At 35.9% G+C, this 20746-nt stretch overlaps 1 long non-coding RNA gene across 2 annotated transcripts; it reads left to right on the forward strand.

The window, feature by feature from the left end:
* The first annotated feature begins 1107 nt into the window (after nt 1-1107).
* On the forward strand, nt 1108-19675 carry LOC132205052 (uncharacterized). Of its 2 annotated transcripts, XR_009442656.1 has the most exons (5): nt 1108-1322; nt 6294-6404; nt 16965-17105; nt 19076-19139; nt 19195-19675. It is a non-coding gene; the product is annotated as an uncharacterized LOC132205052 (long non-coding RNA). The 2 variants fall into 2 exon arrangements; XR_009442657.1 differs by lacking the exons at nt 1108-1322; nt 6294-6404 and adding an exon at nt 13195-13261.
* The last annotated feature ends 1071 nt before the right edge of the window (nt 19676-20746 follow it).

The following is a 20746-nucleotide window of genomic DNA, read 5'->3' on the forward strand; positions in this document are numbered from 1 at the left end:
AATTTTTCTGTGATCAACAAAATAAATGCTCAACTTTCTTTTTAAAATATATTTTCATTACTTCCTCCACTATTATGATCATCTAGGTTTTATATCAAATCTTAAACTCAAGAAATGATATAAAGACTTTGTTTAATCAATAATATTTTTTTTTGTGAAAATTGATCATTAACGCTAATGAAATATATAATATTTAAAATAAAGGTACAATATTTTGCACTAAACTTAGAATTTAATAACTTACGGTATTTCAATTTTTGTTAATCATTAATTTCCTTAATATTGCTAAAAAGCTTTGTCCTTGGAGGCTTATTATTTAAATAAGACTTTCAAAAGTTATAAATATTTTTTCTAATTTTAATTTCATGTTGAATTGTTCAAAAAATAGCTATGTTCTTTTTTTATCCTTTTCTTATCAAAATATTAAATTGAGTGGAGAATATTTTTATTTTCTTCATTTTTTTCTCTCCATATTTGCTTGCGTTTAATTTAATTAGTGTGTTATATTTCATCTCTGAACTCTGAATAGCAGCAGTGATTTTGTGCGTGCGACGTTGGGAGCAGAATAAAATCTTCATAGAATCAGGGCAGGGCTGAAATGTTCGCCGCTAGGGCGAATTTGTATGTAGGCACGGGTATAAAATATCACGTGAGAGAGAGATAGAACGTCGGTGCGACACGAGCTGGGTATGAATCTGCTGCGTGTTGAATGCACATAGCCTGAATTTCAGATAGCAGGGGCCGTTGGAGGCAATTAATCAAGCCAGGGAATGCAAGGCATCTGCCAACAACAAGAATGCAGCAGCGCCAGAGCTAGAGAGGAGCCCACCAAGCATCAACAAACACACACACTTTTGATTAAATACAAACTCTGAACCTATATACTGTGTATTATGTACCATCTGCATAAATTATGTATATACACCGACGTCATCGGCCCGCCATATTTATTTATGTACTTTTTATATCCCGTCCTCCTCCACTTTTTATATAATGTGTTTGTTAAGAGAGGAATGAATTCTCCGACGGCCTCCTCCCACTCGTCAATGCCCGTCGCGATCGCAATTTATAATTTTATTGATTGCTGCCAGATGGGTCAATGACACAGGCACGCTCTTCACGAGAGGGAATCGACTGTCTGGTGCCAAAACAGATTTCCTAACTTTGTAGGAGCTCACGATTTGAATTTTTAATTTTATTTATATAATGTAATTTTACAATTCAATGGAAAAAAATATTTGTTAATGTTCAATTATAAATGAAAGTGACTAAGTTTGTGTTAAATTAAATATCAAGACATCTTGTGAACTTCATCTAAAGATGTAAGTAAAATAAAATCTATAATCGGCCAATTCTTGTGAGATTCCCTTTTAAATTGCTTTAAAGAGATGTTATAAAGATTTTTTTTTTTAATTATTAAATTTTCTTTAATTTTTACAATTTTCATAATATATTTTTAAATCAAAAGAAACTTTAAATAAAAATAAAAGTTGAGACATTTATCTCCATGCCAGATTTATAAAATGATAAATCATCATTTCTTCATTCCTCTTTTAATTAGAATTTAAACAAGTTTATTTTAATAATAAATATCAAGTCTATGATGGAGAGCATTCCCCTTTTAGACCCTCTTTGCCCTCCACCCTTATACAAGCTTTGCACATTGTCCGATGGAAATTTGACCGGCAGGTAAAAAATCCTGGCCGGAACTTTCCGGTCTCTCTCAGCGCACGATAAATCAGCGCGAATAGTTGGCATATCTGAAATTTGACAATCTGGCCCCGCAACATAGCTAGGGCGGGAGATTCGTTTTCGCCTTTTCGAGGCTGCAACCCGCACGTCCGCGGTGCGTCGGCGGGTTTGCCTAAGAGCGGAATGTATCGGGGTTGAATGGCATTCCTGGCCAGCAATAATATTTGCATTCAACGCTCGCTCGCTCGCTCTCTCGCCAGGAACGAAAACCCTGCCTGCGCGAGGGGCGAACAAAGGGTCTTTGTTGGCGCGGGGGTGCGAGAGATTGATTACGCGAAAGCGGCAGACTCTGTCTTTTGTGCGAGTGCGTGCAAAACAAATGCGTCATCGCTCAAATAACAAAATAATAATATAATGCGTTTGACGCCATTTCTCGGCCGGCGCGCGGGCATTAATCTTTCTCTCTGCTGTGCGGCTCAACACAATGCCACGCCGCCGAACTTGTGCCGTGTTTCCATCAGCCACCATCATTGTCATCTGCCTGCGCTGCGCGTGATGATTAATTAATTGCGCGGGCGGCAAAAAGACAATTAATTATGCTTTTTGCTACAGTAAAATCAAAGAATTAATCATTAAACAATTTCTAGCAATCTTTTTACAAATAAGAACATTATTTTTATGTATAAAATCATTTTTCGTGTTATGCTATTTTCAATAAAAATATATTTAATTATATTATATTATTTTCATATTTTTCATATTATAATTTTAGAGTGTAACTTATAAATACCTTTTAAACTAAATTTTGTAAATATTTGATATGAATATAAATCTTTGATCAACCAGATAAATCCTAGAAATACTTTTAATTCTATACTTCACAGTAGTTGTAAAGATCAATTCATATTGCTAAATTTAAAATAATTAATTTATTATATGAATTACATATATAATTGCATAATTATATTATTTTTTGATAACTGTAAACATGCATTTTCTTTTAACAAAATTCACAGACATTTTCGATTATAAGCAAGAAATGCATACAGTACACGTTTATATAAATCCTGTGAGCTCCCCGGCCGCCGGCATATCAAAAATGATTTTTATTACAAAAAGAGGAAGTTTGTGACAATCTCTATAGAAGAAAAATGGTCGCGCTCTGGCTGCTCGCACACCACCCTGCTGGGCTGACAAAAACATGACGAATGGCCCTGCCTGACAGACCCCCGAGGCGAACGCGAGCGCAGCCCCCGGCCGCAGCCGGAGCGGTCTCCGGGGCGGCCGCGGGGGTTCCTCGGGGGCAGGGAGGCAGCACACCGCGCGAGACACCTCATCAATCGCGGCCAGCGCCATCTTCCAGCCACCCCTGTCTTGATTGAGCCACCCCTGCACGGGCCACTGCCGAAAAAAATAGATAAATCTCCCCTAAATCTAATTTTAAATACTGTCTCGTTTGTGATTAAAACAAAAAGAATTCTTTACTTTATAAATAAAACGTTTTACTTAAATTCTATACAAGTAAAACCTTTTAAAATAATTTACTAGTTTTATTTCAATTCTGAATTATTTGAAGAAAAATATATCGAGAAATAAAAACGAGGTTGGTGGAGCAATAAAATATAATCTAGCCATCTTAATGAGTCAATAAATGACTTTATTAAGTAAAAATAAACGAAATGCTGGAAATGTGCCGGGGAGAGTATTTTACCTAATCCGTTCTTCCTTTCGCAGGATATAAAATTACACGCACTTAATGCACAGCCATTAATTATCCTTACTTCCAGGGCAGATGTTTGTTTTGCCGCCGTTGATCCGAGGCGGGCGAAATTACAGAGAGCAAAGGTGTTAGATTCTAATCTGTAATGGCATCATCTGCACCTTTTAATGGCTTTGCGCATACACACGCACCATGATTACCCGATAAAAATGAAACACTCGCTCTTAATAAAAACTGAGAACTAATCAAAATCAGCTCATTTCAAAAAATTAAGACAGAAAATGTGTAGCCCCTAAATACATTCCAACATTGAAAAATTGAAGAGAAATATATTTGATATTAATTTTTACTAAATTCCGTAATTGTTGAAATAGAAACATTTTAAAATATTATTAGTTCAAGTATTATGTTAATTAAAAATTGCTTGACGTCGTCAAAGGAAAAAACCAATGCTGGAGTAAAATGCATTATGCAATTTTGTGGGTACGTATGATGTGCAGGTTGCATAACAATGCACTTTTTGCTCGCAAGACAAATCAAGTGGATACCTTATTTGTTGTTCTTTTGCAACTAAACTAGCAAGAAAAAAATACCTTGTAATGAAACTAAAACTTTCTTAACTATTCATACTAAAAATATTTTTTTCTCGTTTTCATCTTCACATCTTTCCAAAATCTAATATTTTTTTATTAACATTTTGAACTCGCGCTGTTCGCATGACTGTTATATAGTACAGCAAATTAATTTTCGATTCAATCATTCGCCTCTAAATCGCTCACCGTCATAATAACGCAGAAGAGCGATGCGTGTAATTTGCATATAAAGGCGGGTCGTCATTAAAAAATCTAGGCCTGCGCCGAGGCAATAAAGCGTGGGGCTGGTCAGGGATTTTTATGGGGTTATTTAGTGCTGGCGGGTAATGGGCCCAACCAACATAAGAGAGTGTGTGTGTTTATTATTGCCAGCCGAGAGCCATTTTATCTGCCAGGGGAGCGCAGGGGAAGAAGTGACTTTGTTGGGCTATTTGTGCTACTCTCTTGCTCGCGGCAAAGCAAGCGGAGAAAAAATAAAATAGTTAAGGAGATGACATTTTTATGACTGCGCCGCTGTATATTATGGCTTTTTAAGTTGCTGCTCAATGTAAATGGTTTGTAGTGGTTATGTTTACACACACTCTCTGCGCGCCATTATATTTATGTGTGTGCAACGTTTGATACATTGATGTTATTATTCAATAAAAAGAGGTGGCGGAGAGCGGCCGGGAAATTTATGATTATTGCTCCTGCTTCTTTTTCTAAACTGCTGCTACTCGGCTACACCGCGCGCCGCTGTAGGGCCGCCTTTTGACTTAATAGATGGTAATCATATCGCCGTAAAGCAGCTGTAAATGGACATTTTCACACGTACTAAATTTCCACTGTGTGCAGTTATTGCTCTTCCGACCGCGGGGAATCACAAGTCAATTTGCTGTAATTGCGCGTCCTCCCCAAAAACGATTGTAAACATTTTCAAACAAACAAAAAATTCTTTGGGAAAACATTACAATGTTTGATTATAAAAATTAAATTCGAAAAAAAAAATCTTTGTGGCCTGTGAGATTTGAGGCTTTGATGATTAAAAAAAAAAATAGTTTTTCCAAGAGGATCAGATAAATAATTTAGAATTGATTGTGGAAAATAATTTTTCCCGCAAGCGGGAACTCACGCAAGCTGGGAGTTTCCAACTGCGCCAAAGGCGGGGATCGAGCTGATGGTGTGGGTCATGGCTGTACATCTAATAGCCCCTTAAATTCGGAGCAAATATGGCCATAAATTATAATTCATTTAGGAGACTAATTAATTAATTTTATTTCTATCGATGCCAAAATGCTGTCCGCTCAAAAAACCTTTAAAAAAAATTTGAAATGTATAACAATTTAAACCAGAAAAATGGGAAATTGGACTGCACATAATATATCTCTCCGAATTTTCGGCATTTCTTCTAAAATACTATATCACTACTCTTAATTGATCAATCAATAAAAATTAAAAAGACTTCAAACATTGACCAATAAATTAATTCGCTAACATCCTTAATCTCAGAGACCTGTTTAAAGTATGCAATTGTTATGCTTCCATTCTAAAACATTGAAAACTGAGATGACCTTCATTTAAAATTTTTTTATTTGGTCATGATTCAGCAATTGTGTATGTCAGCTAACAGGAATTTCCTCGTATACGGATGTGAAGCTACAGGCAAAAATCGGTGGAATTTTCACAATGCTCGCGGCGGCCTCGAATGATATTTTGTGCAAACGCGCCGCGGTGACAAAGAATCATGAAAAATGGCTTCGGAAGTTGGTGAAAAAAGTCCGGTGAGCGGCACGAAAATCAATTCATCATCCCTCGCGCGAATTAAACAAATTTTCAGCCGGGCCGCGTGCACGTTTTTTAATCATAAAATATATATATATATATGTGAATTTATTCGCGGCGCGCTATAATTTTCGGCGAAGGGTGCAACAAATGGCGCGGTCATTAAGCCGCACACTGGCAAATAAAAATATGAATGTGTGTATGGCAGTGGCTGGCTGGCGAGGCAGCAAACATCGACGGCACATGACGGAAAAATGCAAATTTATGGCCGCGACATTTTGTCTCATTTCTATAGTCATCACGGGTAATGGGCAAACATGGTTTGCGCTGACAAAGGTGCGACTTGCAAAACAAAGTGCGCCACATTCTTGATGGCCGCTCGTTAATTCTCATCAGGCTAATTCCATATTTTATATTTTTGTACTCGGCGGCGGATGATCTGCAGCACAATGCAGAGCTTAACACACGACCAACGAGAGACAATGCTGCAAACATGTTGTCCATTAACGAACATTTTATTTTTGCAGACACGCGTGGTGAAGAAGCAATGCACCCTTTTTTTCTCGGAGTTGTTCTTTTGCGCCGAGGGCTCGCAAATTTACACTTCACCCCTATTCACAAAAACCATCATCATAAGAGTTTGTATAATTTTAATCTCTGTTAGGCTATATTTTGGGAGAAGCTGAAAAATAGACAAAAATTTAAAAATTAGGAGACCGCCAATAAAAAGTATTATAAAAATTTAACTTACATTCGAAGTAAGCTCTTGCGCTTTTTACATAGATTATTTCATTATTATTGTTCCATTGAAATTTATACCAAAATGCCTATTTGTTGCCTTGTTGGTATGAAGAGTTTTGCATAACCTTAAAGCTCTGTATACACAGTCTTTCAATTTAATACGCTATAATATTGTTATTTTTAAAATTAGACCCTTCAAATCAGAGGCACCACTCAATTATATTTTCTAATTATTTGTTTTCTTTAGGAAGGAGGGCTTTAAATTTATTTCAAAATTCTTTCCAACATATAATGTCATGACTATTATGCGCGTCTATCTATAGGAGAACGGAGAACACATATTAAAAAGAAAAAAACAATATTATCTTTGAAATAAGCTTTTTTTTTGTAACCGCGCAAGAGATAAAATTTTTTTAATCTCAAAATTCATGAAAATAAATCGTATGATTAATTGAATGTGATAATACAACATCAATTTACTCTCGTTATTCAATTTGCTCTGATCGCACTTATAAGGACATGCAGCTTCACAAAGCAAATTCTATATAATGGCACAGCCACACCATGATAGTAATAATAAAGTGTAACAAAACATCTCTGCCGATATTGGCCAATATAAAGTGGAATGGCCATTCAACCTGCTCTAACAAGGAGGCAATATTATTAAATTATATCCCGCTTGTTTGCGATGGTAAATAACAAGGAAAGGCCCCACGGTGTGATGAAGCACACAGGAGTGCATTTTTCGGTGCGGGAAAGAGCGGCTGATGCGCGAATGGAAAAAGCGGTGGCAAAAAGTTTTGCGGGCGCACCAAATGGATTTAAGGGGTAATTACACGAGGATGATTGAAGTTTGGAAGTAGCAGAAGAAGAAGAGAGAAGAATATCAGCGGCAGCCGCACACGGCCGGGAAAAAAGAAATGATAGATTATATCCCGTGCAACATTGAAGAGACGGAGAAAGCGCAAAAAACCTCATCTCGCGCGCATCCAAAGAAGAGGAGGAAGATTACTTTTCTGCGCGCCGCTTTTCTTGCTCTCTCTCTCTCCACGCCCGTCTTTTCTTTCTTCCATCCAACGGCACACAGCTCGAACACAAAGCCCTGAAGAGAATAAATACACTTTAATGAAACCTAAAAGAGAACGAACGCATCAACACAAACTCTGCTCGAATAAAAAACGTTCAATAAAATACACCTAACCGTACAGTCGGCCAAGCTTTTGTGGCATTAAAACGCAGTTGATCTTGGCCATTCAATGCAGCATCAAAACGAGGCACTTAAAGAACTGCTGGGAAATTTAAAATAAGAATCTAAATAAAACTTTAGAATTCATCAAGAAGCTTTTTAAAAATTAAAATTAATTTATAATTTCCTTAACATGCAAAATACACATTGTTAATTTAAAATGGTCATATTTAAGCTTGATCATTTTGGCCAAACATTTTCCAATATTATTATTAATTTATTTTGTATTAATTTATTTATAACTTATATGAATCATCACCAAAGACATGCGACAACTACCATTATTTTCTAATAATTAGAGATGATATTCTTCAATTGCGCATATGAAAGATTAAAAAGACTAAACTGACTAAAGTTTATTGTTGTTATAAAATTAAATCAAATTTTTTAAAAATAAAATGTCACCAATTATCCAGTAAATTAAAGAAAATAAAATTTTTAAATTTCAGGAAATCTTATTTTATTAATTTTTTTGTAAAATATAAAATAATTATGAACTTTTTCTTAGCATATTGTTATTACTTAAAAAATTTTATTGTTAAATAAAAAAATAAATGTAACTTTGCACAGTGGCTGCACTGAGGCCGTCAATCATAAATCTCTCTCGCGAGAATAAAACACATTATTTCCTCTGCTGCCAAGTCCGGACTGCTGGCAGAAAACTGATTTCTCTATTTCTGCAAAATCTCAACGCGTTCAGCAGTCACCAGGGGCTCACGGAGAAATTTCGAGCCCCTTTCTCGAGATTTTTAATATCCGTCCGCGTCGAGAAATCTGTTAAGGGCTGCACGTCAAAATAGCAGCAGGCAATGCTATTCCAGTCCGGGCCTGTCAGTCTTCGCTCTCAGAATTCCAATTCTGGCCAAATATTTGTATCCGTCACTCAATCGCGATATCAAATTTTGATTTTCCCTGCGGGGTGGTCGCACGCGGATTTGTGTTTTATTTATGGCCGCGCTGAGTGATGATCCTCTGACGCAAAAACTCTGATGCTGGGTTCGCTCTCGACGGACAGAAAGGAAGGAAACGGCGCAAAGCGAAGCGAAATCCGTGCTGGCGCCTTAATGGAGTTTAGCACACAGGCTGCTGTACGCGTTCAGAAAGGAGCAGAGGGGCCGAGAGTCGTCGCTCATTATTTGCGGCTGCTGTGTGATTTGTGCAAGACGCGGGGATTCACTCTGAGTGAAGTGATTTTTCATGCGGCGACACACACGCAGCAAGTGCATTTCCAACTGTCAAAGTTGGTGCATTTGCTCTCTTGTCCCTCGCCCACGGAGGTTAGCTGCTGGGCAATAAAATATACATATATGCGCATAGGTAGGTTTTAGCAGTAAATTATCATCTAAAGGTTTTTCATTAAAAAATTAAAATATATTAAATAAAGAAATGACGGCTTATAATTTCTTGTAAATCATAAAAAAAGTACTTCCAAAAGTGAAAAAAAAAAAATTGAAATCAGAGAGATATAAAGCAATTTAGTTATGCAAATTGTCTTTATATTAATGCATCACCGGGCATTATTGTTAACAAAACTGGATGTTGAAAATTCACTTTTTTTCCTGAATCAACATTTTTTTTTTCAATTTTTTTTTCTTTATTGATTATCCTCCAAGTCTCAGATGACTGATAATTTAAAAATTTTGGACTTCGAGTTCATGAAAATAAATAACTAGATTATTGACACAATTTATAGCAATTTCTAGAAGCTTATTGCTCAGCTAATGAATAACTAAAAATCAATGATGAAAGTAGAGTAAAAATATCATCTTTAAATTTTAGCTGCACACAATTAAATAATATTTGACCTATTTTCAATTAAAAACCGCGTTATTCGACTAAAATAATTTTATTATCCAATCTAATTGATGACGATGATAAAAAATTTCTGTTTCTGACGGAAATTGAAACATCTTTTTCTGTGAAACTACCATTTTTTGCTATTATTACAAAGGAATTAAATCAAATGAAATTTTCTTATACTATGCAATATAAATTCAATAGCCGAAAATCGTATTTTCTTTTTTTTTCAGAATCCCGTTTGAAAATCTCCACATGCCAATTATGCAAATGCGGAGGACAAGGTTTGGTTTGGACGCCGCGTTTTCGGCGTTTTGCTTGTTCGACGCTTCGTGTGAGAGAGGAATTTTCGATTACTCGACGGGCGAGAGCGAGCTAGCGCGCCATGCAGCAGGCGTAGCACCCCCGGTCGACATCATCTTTCTCATCATCCAGCACGTCTGACAGGTGTGCTGTGTGCTTCGTGTCACTATTATTGATGGCACTGCCAAAGACAAATGGTTTTTGTCAGAGGCACAAGCAAGACTGATTATGATTCCTCGCAGAGAGTGCAACAATGGAACCATCACCACTTCAAATATCCGCGCAGCACCGAATCATCAAACTCGTCCGCGCAGCGTCACGCCGCGACAGACTAGCTATTGCTGGACCCCCTATGCATCCTCGGGTGGTAATTACTTTTACCAGCACTGCCGGCGGTGGGAAAATTTTCATTCATTCACAAATTTGGTAATCACTCATTTTTGTTCCCACCATTTTTACTCTCTGACGCACGAGAATATAATTTACTAGAGATCTTTAACGGAAAAATGGGCCAAAAACTGCATGATATCAAATTAAGCACAAAATGTTTTCCTATTTGGAAATTTGATTGTTTCATCGAGTAAAAAAGATGAACAAACAAGTAAGTTATTTTCAACTCTTTCCATCTCTGCAAATAATTTCTTATGCAAATAAAATTATTTTGTGAAAATTCAGAACTATTCGGATCAGATTTGGATTGTACAATATGGGCTTAAAGTTCATAGCAAATTAAAAATATAATTTCATAAGTACAAAAAATCAGGTTATTCATTCCATCACAAATCAAAACTAATTATGACTAAAAATTGAAAGATACTTTTCACTACTAAAAAGTTAAGTAAAAAAAATCAGTCCTAATTTATTTATTTGATAAAAAACAGATAATGATGTTAAATGATTTATTTTTTATTTTTTACAAATAACAGAAGTGTTTGGTTCTTAACTGTAAGATACTTCTTTTTTTAGACCAACAAAATTACATACAAAAGATGCAAAAGTGACTGACCCCGAGAGTCGTCTCTTCTATTTTTAGAAACAGCATCGGCAGTCAGGAATTTACACCTTTTGCCACAGGCGTTGGGTCACAAAGAGAAAAGAGGATTTTTCTTCACGCTTTAATTCCTTGTTCACCTTTTTGCTTTGCGTCAATGGTATTCATTCTTTGTCACCGTCCTATTTTTCCGCTTCTTCTCAGAGCAAAACATTTCTAAAAAGACAAAGGAACGCCGCGTTGTGGGTGGCTCTTTTGTTCCCTTGAATGCAACTAAATGCAGCCCCAAGGTATGAGACCCGCTCGGTGTAGAAATCAAATAAATCTAAAAAAAGAAACGTTTTGTTTGGGTGCTAAAAATGTGTGTGCCTTATTGCTGCGTCTGATATTGTTATAGAGGAGAAGGACCTTGAGCTTTGTGTGACTTTAAAATAGAAGGGCTTTTGCAGGTGCAATAACCCTTTGTGCGTTCATATGCTCAAAGGTAAACAGATACATGAAATATATAGACCTTGAGACCTGATACAGACGGCAATAAGCATTGGAACATAATCAAACTTTATAAAATTAACATGCATTGACGCAGAGTAAATACTAATTTTTTTTTAGCCTTATATAGTGTTCATCGTCAGATACCGCCAAAGAAAAATCATTTTCATTTTTTTTTTTATGTATAATTTTTCGCAAATTTTTGCTAATACATAATATAAATTTTTAAGCATAATAGTTTCAAAAATAAAGTACTAACAATGAGAAGTCTTTTTATATAATATAAAATTATGTGATTCATTTTTTAATACTTGAAATCAACATAGAAGAACAGTGAATAAAATAAATTCACTCACTTATTTGAGTGTCGGCCTGCGCCACATCTGCAAATGGATCTCGCCTCTTTCAAAATGACTCCCAATTTTTCGAGACTAAAAGGTTTTCGGTGACATGGTATACACGCACGTGGAGACGGAGGGAAATAAAGTGACGGACATACAAGAAGAAATCAAGACCGATTACGGAAGCACTTTGTTGCGAGCTAAAAAGGGCGGGCGCCCTTAATAATAATGGGGCCATTCAGACGCGATGAAAGATGACTTTGTGTACCGTGAGCAGACAAAAAACATTCGGATGATGACGACGAAGACGACGACGCAGCTTCTGCCTTTTTTTATCGCTGATTGATAGCGCCGGGCCATTTTTCTTGGTACAAATTCACTCAGACGCATTATTTTTCCATTTCCAAATGTCGGGGAGTGAGCGAGGAAAATGTTTTTTTGTTTGACAGATCTGCTTTCAAATAATGTATTTCTCGGAACGGCGAAGAATTTATCAACATCGTTTGATGAGTGCACTATTTTTCAAAATTGACGGATATGCTTTCGCGTTTTTCGCACAGAGGGAGCGTGCATTTTTTACGCAGGAGTCGTAGTCGAGCTTTGATTCTTTACAATTAAGTTTCGAAGTTATCAACTATATTGAATTATATTTAATTTGATGCTCTGAATTTATAACATTAAGTGGTCCAAGAGTGCAAGGATCACACCTCTATAAGTATTTAAGCTTGCAAAATTTAATTTCATTAATTTATATAATTTTGATTAACTGAATATTAATACATCTATCCCACTTATTTCATATGTTCAAATGTAATACTTATTGTACATTATATTTCCATATTAATAAACTTAATGATTTAAAGATGTAAATTAAATATATAAAAAAATTTGTAGTATGTAGATATAAAATCATTAAAATATTTAAACACACTAATAATAAGATAAAAAATGTGTTTTGTTTTAAATAAGATAAAATTTAATTTAAACGCAAAATAAATAAACAAATATATAAATATAAACAATTAATAAAAACACTTTGCAACTATAAATAATGAGTAAATTTGACTATAAATATACACAAATAAATTGTTATTCTACTTTTTTAGTAATCACAGTTATTTTAGTAATTTTTTAAAAGGGATTTTGCTTTTATATTATATTTACTATAATTATGGAAGCTTTTAAAAATTTGATTCCCCTTCGAGAATATAATTTGAAATTTTCAAATTTCCCTCATATGCCTTTGTACTCCACAGTTCAAAGCCATTTCAATTCCTATTCGACCGATCAAAAATAAATCAAATCGAGTCGTGACTGTTCTCTTGCATAGGACAACGTTGATATGAACCGTCGATGCCAAAACAGGCCGGCCCTGCTGCCGCTCGTTTATGATGCCAGTCTCGTGATAGCTTCATTTTTGTGATGGGCGACAAAACGGAATGACATGGCGGGCTGTCCGGCCAGTTCTGCTCGGGTCATTAATCAAATTTCCCATGCACGTCGGTCCCTTTTTGATAAGCGGCGCGGCGAGAAAAGTGTCATGAGAGCAGAGATGGAGGATCGCAGATTAGACCGGCCACTTATTTTGTAATTATCATTAAACACGCCGACTAGAGTTGGTATTATTCCCGGCCAGTCGTGTGTTATTTTATCAGAAAATTTCTTTCTTACTTTATTTCGCAGCAGCCTGAATAATATATCGTGACATTTTGAAGCCGGAAATTTAGTTCGTGGTGCCATTGTTGATGCCGTTTTAATAACTTAATTATATTTTCGTGCGGCCATGCTGAGTGAGCTCTCTCTCAATTCATCACGCCTGGACGAGCGTGGAATTCGACAAAAATTTAATTCATGTATCTCCTTGCAGTTCCGCTTGCACTTGTGTCTAATTATTCAGGCTCTCATCAGCAGTGGACCCAGCACGACGGATCTTGATGAGTTAGTGAAAAACACGCTTTTCGTTTTAGTTACCTGATGGAAAATTCCTCTCAATTAGCGCAGTTGTTTGTTTCTATTATTTTTATAAACGATTTTGGTCGGTAGAGAGGAATTCTGATACAAAATGTCTGCTGCATGCGTCGAGGAAAATTTGAGAGAATTCTTTTCTGTTCGTGAGAAAGGTTGTTTATCTGTTGAATCGAAATCGAAAAGAAAAAGATACGATCGCTCAAAAGCAACAATGTTGCTTTATCCCATTTTGATTGGTGGATTAGCGGTAGTGGTCGAGTGTGTTGCTGGTCATTTGGAAATTACATTCTGACCAGGTAGAAATCATCAGGGAAAAGCTTGAGATGCGATGATCTTAGAATTACGTGATTTGAGCACATAAAGGTCTGAGCGAGGGGCACAGTGAAAGGGGGCAAGCATTGCACGATTACACATTTGTTCTCCTATTGACGCATATTTTTACTTTGTTATATAATTCATTTCAATATTACTTAACAAATCAGAGATGATATCTCACAGCTCACTATGTACCTTAAAATGATAAAAATTTAGGCTACATTGAGCACATTTTTAGCATATTTTAATTAAAATTATATCAAAGTTTTTAGTAGTAAATTCCGTTCATTTTATTAAATATTTAAATTCCTCTATTCTAAAAATGTAATTTTGAAAAGCCACTGCACATAATGTTAAAAGATTTAAAAGAGTTTATTTAGTAAATTTAATTCTTCTTTTTTAATAGCTGAAATTATAAATTAAATTCAATTTCAATCTTGATTACGTTACAAAAAATCGTTTGCCATCATATGCCAACAGCTTTATTTGCTCCTTGAACTTGCACTTGTGAGTTGCATCACTTTTATATAGTGTGAGTTATCTCGCGTTTATCAACTATGACCTCTTTACAGTCAGTTTCACGCCGCAATTGCAGCTGGATGCACTTTGTTTGTCCAACGTGCACAATACGCGGCTTATATTCTTCTTGGTGTGTGAAGAGGTTGAAACGAAAGCTCAGCTAATTAATTACGCGCCACCAACACACTCGCTAATGAGCTCTAATCGGAGAAAAACAGAGGAAGAGATAAACTTTTCCCGAGAGATTATCGCTTTGTTGGTGGGATCCACAGCATCTTTTATACATTATGCATATTTATTATTTTATATTTCTAGATAAATTTTAGGTGCGTAATGGAAGATATGATGCTTGAATGACCTTTTGCCTTGAAGTTGGCGCGAGTGATGGATGATAAAAATATTTAAATTCAGTGTCAATCGAATACTCTTTAACCCCAGGACCTGCAACGCGATTATTTGTTTCTTAAAAAAGTCTTGGTGGTTCATACTGATGTGAATTCCCACATCACTGAGTGAAAATGAAATTATAGCTTTTTAATTTTGCAGGACAAGTCTCATTTTTAATATTTCAAAATTCTTGTTAAGGACGTGCATTGATGATTTATTCATATTGTGAAATAAGTTATTATACAAATAAAAATTTATTTAAGTACTATACCAGCCTTTGTTAATAAAATATTTGCGTTTGCAATAATCTCCACATCAATGCATGTTTAAACACAAAATCACAGATCTATTTTCACTAAATTGAGATTTTTATGAATTTTTAAATATTGATTATTATTTTGAAGGCTATATTTAAATGAAATATAGAATGAATCGGTACAAATAATCAAAATTTTCTAATAATTTAGTTAATAAACTTTGTTTGTTAAGGTTTTTTAGCATTATTGAAGGATAAAAATATTAAAAAAGCATATTTTTTTTAATATAAACCAGTGAAATGATAAAAAATGCAATAATATTTCTTTCTGAAGTAGATCAATTTACAAAATGAGAAATGATTTTGTAATGGACCGTATCAGACTTCACTGGCATCCCCAATCGATGAGCCCGTGAAAAGGTCCTCTCTATTTTTCAGATCTTTTGATTCCGAGAATTTTGATAAATTTCCCGGCTTGTCTCTTCGACGGTGGCTGTTGCCGCGGTATAAAGATGAGAGGTCACCTATATGACGCGCACACGGAATACACAAAAAAGCAGGCGGCGCGCTGCTGCTGCTGGCTGGTCTCTCTCTGTAATTTATCTTACTTTGCTTTATAGGTGTATGATCTGAAAGTCATTGTGTGGCGGATAAGCTGCGAGCACGCAACAGACGCGGGCATTCTATTTTTCTCGGATACAATTTCAGGTGGTCCAGCGTTTCGGTTTTCGTGAGAGAGCAGTTGCTGGGGGATCTTGTAACAATGCAGAAAACTCTTTGGACTCATTGATTGGTGCCGTGAATGGGTGACACTTGACAGATGGAGAAGACTCGGGACCAACCAGCATCTCTCAGCCTGTCACTCGGCAGCGCGAGGCAATTTATCCACATCATTTTATAAATAAGATGGATTACTCGGTACCAACTGTTTGCAGCGCAGCTCGCGCGCACATTATATACATTTGTGCCGGAATAAACAGCACACAAATGAATGCTGCTTTGTATACTCGCAGCAAGTCAGCTTCCCTGGAGCAGTCTTGTTTTCCTTTGAGAAAACGACAACGAGAAGAACAGTCCGCGCGTTTCAATTTCTAGAATTAAAAGCATCAGAGATATATTCCAACGTGATTATTAATCAGAGTCGCTCGCAGAGAGAGAGAGAGAGAGGATTAAATTCATATTCACATGGCACTTTCTGAGACCATGCGTATTTTACAGTTAATTCACTGAATAACAACAGCGACAGTTGGTTGCGACGTGGAAAATATGAGCGTTAGATTGTGCATTTTATAATTAATTATGCATAAAGAAGAACGGTCAATTTCAAGTTTCTATATTTGACATAATGTAAATATAAGTTGACAAATTCTGTTTATATTTCGGTTCATGGTCAAGGTACAAAAATAAAAATAAAAAGTGAAATCAATTGAAGTTATTGTCAATCAAATAAAATTTTTATTCATCTTATTCTTCATTTTAACAATTCATGTATTGTGTATAATTATTGCGCTAGATTATTTGCTTGAATTATCAAAATATAAGTATATACAAAAATTATTAAATTGAGTCATATGGCGAGTTGCAAGAGTTTTTTTTTTAGAACAATTTAAGATATGCTAAATGATACGATTTGCCTTATAAAATTCAGTTAGGAAAGCCTGATGTTCAACATTTATGCAATTTTGATTAATTTTAATTGACTACTCTTCTTCTGATCGGTGAGTCATTTTTCTTATTCGAATTCATAAGGACGGCATGATGGTAGTGGAAAATAACAAATTATACTCGATTAACCCATGGGTCACTTCATTAGAATCCCTCTAAAATTGTTTGCATATGTTTCAGTGTGTCGGAGAACGTGCCGGAAAAAGCTTCGCCTCTTTCACTCACTTATTCAGTTACTCAGCCGAGATAGAGAAACATCCCACGTTGATCATCGCAGCAATAAATTATTAGGCGGGTGCGGGAGGAGGCGTGTAAAAAAATGTGAGTCTTTCATATATGTTTGAGGGTTGCAGGAAAAAGCAGAAGTTTTTTTCGGGCCGGTGCAGGAATTTAAATTGGGCCGGCAATCTTTTTAATTAGATGTCACAGCAGAAAAAGGAGGAACAAAAGCGGGAGACGTGTGTGCGTCCTCAAGGCAGGATGACGGATGGCGTTCATCTGAGCATAGCAAAAGGTGATCGCGTAATCTATCACCCGGTCCACCAGGGAGTCCCTTTTGCGCTCCTCTCTTTCTCGCTCAGCTCTCTCTAGTGTGCCTGCCTCCGACGTGCGGCTGCGACGAGGAAAAAACGAAAGAAAACGAACACAATCTCCGTCAAAACAGACCGGCCCGATTTTAATTTATCACTTTAATTACTCTCTAATTTATTCCGCCCGAACACAAAAGAGCCAAAAGCGCGTGCGATTCGTGGCCTCATTGGGCGCCGCCGAGCGCAGAGAGTGAGCGCCGTTCTCTGTAGGCAACCAGCGTGACCGCATACTACTCGCATGGATGTTCAAAGAAGTCTTAAAATAGGTTTGAATGGTCTTTTGTGATGATTTACTAGCCGAGTCTTCAGAATTGAATTCGAGGAAAATGCCTTAGAACTTTCAAAAAAAGAACAAGAAAATGAACAAAGGGTTTCAAATGACAATTCTTTTAGTTTTTTGGTCTTAAAATAGTTCTTTAAAAAGAGAGATCGAATATTTTCAATAAATTAATATTACTGAATATTACAAGACAAAAAATAATTGTTGACAAACAAGAGTTTGAAGGAAGTAAAATAAAATTAAAATGGCTTTTTAATAAATAAATAAACATTACTGTCCCTTAAAAAGCTCTCAGGCTAATAATGTAACAAACTGTATAATTATATAAATATAAATTTCCAAAATAGTTTACGACAACCGAGACTGTTAGTTCAGAACTAACAAAAAAGTTAATCCTTTTGCCTCTTCGTATTAAGCACTAATAATACAAACTGAAAGCTTCATAAAAAATATTCTCGGAAAAAATCTGTCTCGCTCGTTTCCAGTTCATTTCTCTATTCATAGGCAGCATTAGCAAACACGTCTTGAGGCCACATTATCCCTTTGTGCCACATGCAGATGCACACACACGCGGTCAATTCAAACTGGAGCAACACAATCCCGATGCAAATGAGCGTCTCCATGTGAAGCCAGTTTTGTATTTTATAAATGTAAACACGATCGTATGTTTTGCGCCACAGAGTCAGCGGGAAATGGACGAATATCTCAGCGGGAGACTCTTGTGCCGATAATTTATGCTTCAAGGGCGGCCCTGATGTGCGGAGAAAAAACAAGTGCGAGAACCAATTTGCATAAATACCTTAATAAATAAAAATGCGTCCGATTGATGACTTTGGTGAAAGATGGAAAAAAAGCCTCTCTTTTTTTGCAATCTCTTGGACAGCTAAATAATAACGTGCGGAGGGTGTGTTAAATCTTCATCAAGGAGCTTTAATTGATAATTTATATCACGGCCTATCTCATTAAGACTATTGAAAAGATCTCTTTTCCATACTTTGAAAATAGGCTACCTATAAGGCTTAAATATTGGTTGTAAAATTCCCATCATGTAAAGTTAAAGCAAAAAACAAAAAGTTTTTAGCGAGTCATTTTTACAAAGTCTATAAATAAGTCTTTAAAAATTGTTAAAAAACTGAAAATGTTTTTATAATCTTGTTGAATCTGAATGACTTAATTTGAGAATCATCAGAATTCATTTTTAAGCAAATTGAGAGTAAAAAAATTCAAAACGATTTTTTTCAGAAGCCAACATTATTCAACGTGCATATTTTAATTTGGCTCAGGAAAAATGAACGAAAATAAAAATAAAAGAACATTCTCTTGGTTGTGCGCTGGCTGTGACACACGAAGACGGATATTTTTTATTCCGGCTCCACTTTGACACCGATTAATGCTGTTCTTGATATTAAAACATTTTTCAGACGTGTGCTGCCGCAGCCTAGCGGAGAGGACGGAGCTCGTCGCTCGGCATAGGTTGTAGTATATGTGAGTATTCATAATATTCACCCTCCAATATTATCATCATGTGACTAAAAAATAGCCTGCCTGCCTGGCTAGGGGTGCGCGGCGCGGCCAGACATTGATGGAATGCTGCAGACCGAAATTACTTCCTCCCCGAATATTTCCTGCTCTAATCTTATACGGAATGTGTTTGGATAATTTATAATCGTTACTCTATTCGTCAACAAACACCGAGCACGGCACTGCTTGACATTTATATTTTGCACCGATTTGCATAAACAATCATAATGTCTTGTTTGTACCTTGGCTGGTAGTAATGAATCTATCAAACTTTAAAAATTAATTTTGAGAGTAATAGAAAAAAAATATTATTATATTTTTATACTGCTGATACTTTAGTTTAAACTATTTGAGAAATTCATCTCTGGTTCAGCATAAATTTCAAAAAATTATTTTTCAATCTACAAAACCTTGCTTGATTTAATGTAAGGAACGGAAAAATTTACTTTACAGATCTAGTACATATCACTAAAGGATACCGCTATTTAAATTATTAAAAAAAAAACTTTAAATAGACAATGAAAAAATCAGATTTGTATAGTTTTATGCAATTAAAAAAAAACGTTTATAAAATTAATTAAACATATTAAATTTAATTGATAAATATACAAAAAATTTAAAACACAGTATAATATTTAATAATAACATATGTAACTCTCTCTTTTTTTTAAATATTGTTAAAATTTTAAAAATAATGTATTATAAAAATTTTTAGTATAGACAAAATCAAATGGAGTATAATATTATAGTTTTGGTTTTCAGCACCTCTCAAAACGTGTATATCTGATTTGGGTGGTTCAGCTCCCGTGCCGAGTGCGGTTGTTGCTAAAGTGATGTTAAGAGTTTTGTGTGTGGAAATTGCACTCGAGGGTGCCATGCCTGCAAGCGAGAGACTTGTTGGCGGGCTGGCTGCTTGCCTGGCAAGAAGTTGCCGCTTGCTCTCTCAGCACTTACACGCATTTACTACATTGCATTAGCAATCTCGATAACAACTTTGGCAAAACTTTGCCACGCTTCTCCGGCCGCAAAAACACCGACACGAGAATTCGCGCGGGGGTGCAGCGAGCGCCGTATATAGAAAGAGAAAACTTATTCCTGAGAGACGAGCTGCGAAAATAATTAGACGAATTATTATCTGTCACTCTTTTAATTACACGCACTCGTCGCGAAATTGCGTCGCTATTGAACGGAAAGGCCATTTTCTCCATGCAAATGAGTTGGGGGACAGATTTCAAGATGCAACGAAAATTATAAATGCAAATGCACTCCAAGAGAATGAAGGTTTCTGTAATTTATCACACGAAGAGATAACAGCCAAAACTGTCGCACCCTTTTCGAATGCATTATTTTAATTGAAAATCTGCTGCCGACGCGGAGAGAGCCGAGAACACCTTTGTTGAAGAGGGAAGGAAAACGCCTGAAGGTAGGCAATATGTCTGCACGGCTGCTCACCAGGTTGCTCACCTCACTAATCGCCTCTTCTTCACATCACACAAAATCATCACACCAAAGATTTTCTTCGGGTATATAAAAAAATAAAATTAAATGGAACACAAATTTTCTTCAGGGAC

Source organism: Neocloeon triangulifer, unplaced genomic scaffold, assembly GCF_031216515.1.
Source record: "Neocloeon triangulifer isolate White Clay Creek 2 clone unplaced genomic scaffold, ASM3121651v1 ptg000002l, whole genome shotgun sequence".
NCBI lineage: Eukaryota > Metazoa > Arthropoda > Insecta > Ephemeroptera > Baetidae > Neocloeon > Neocloeon triangulifer.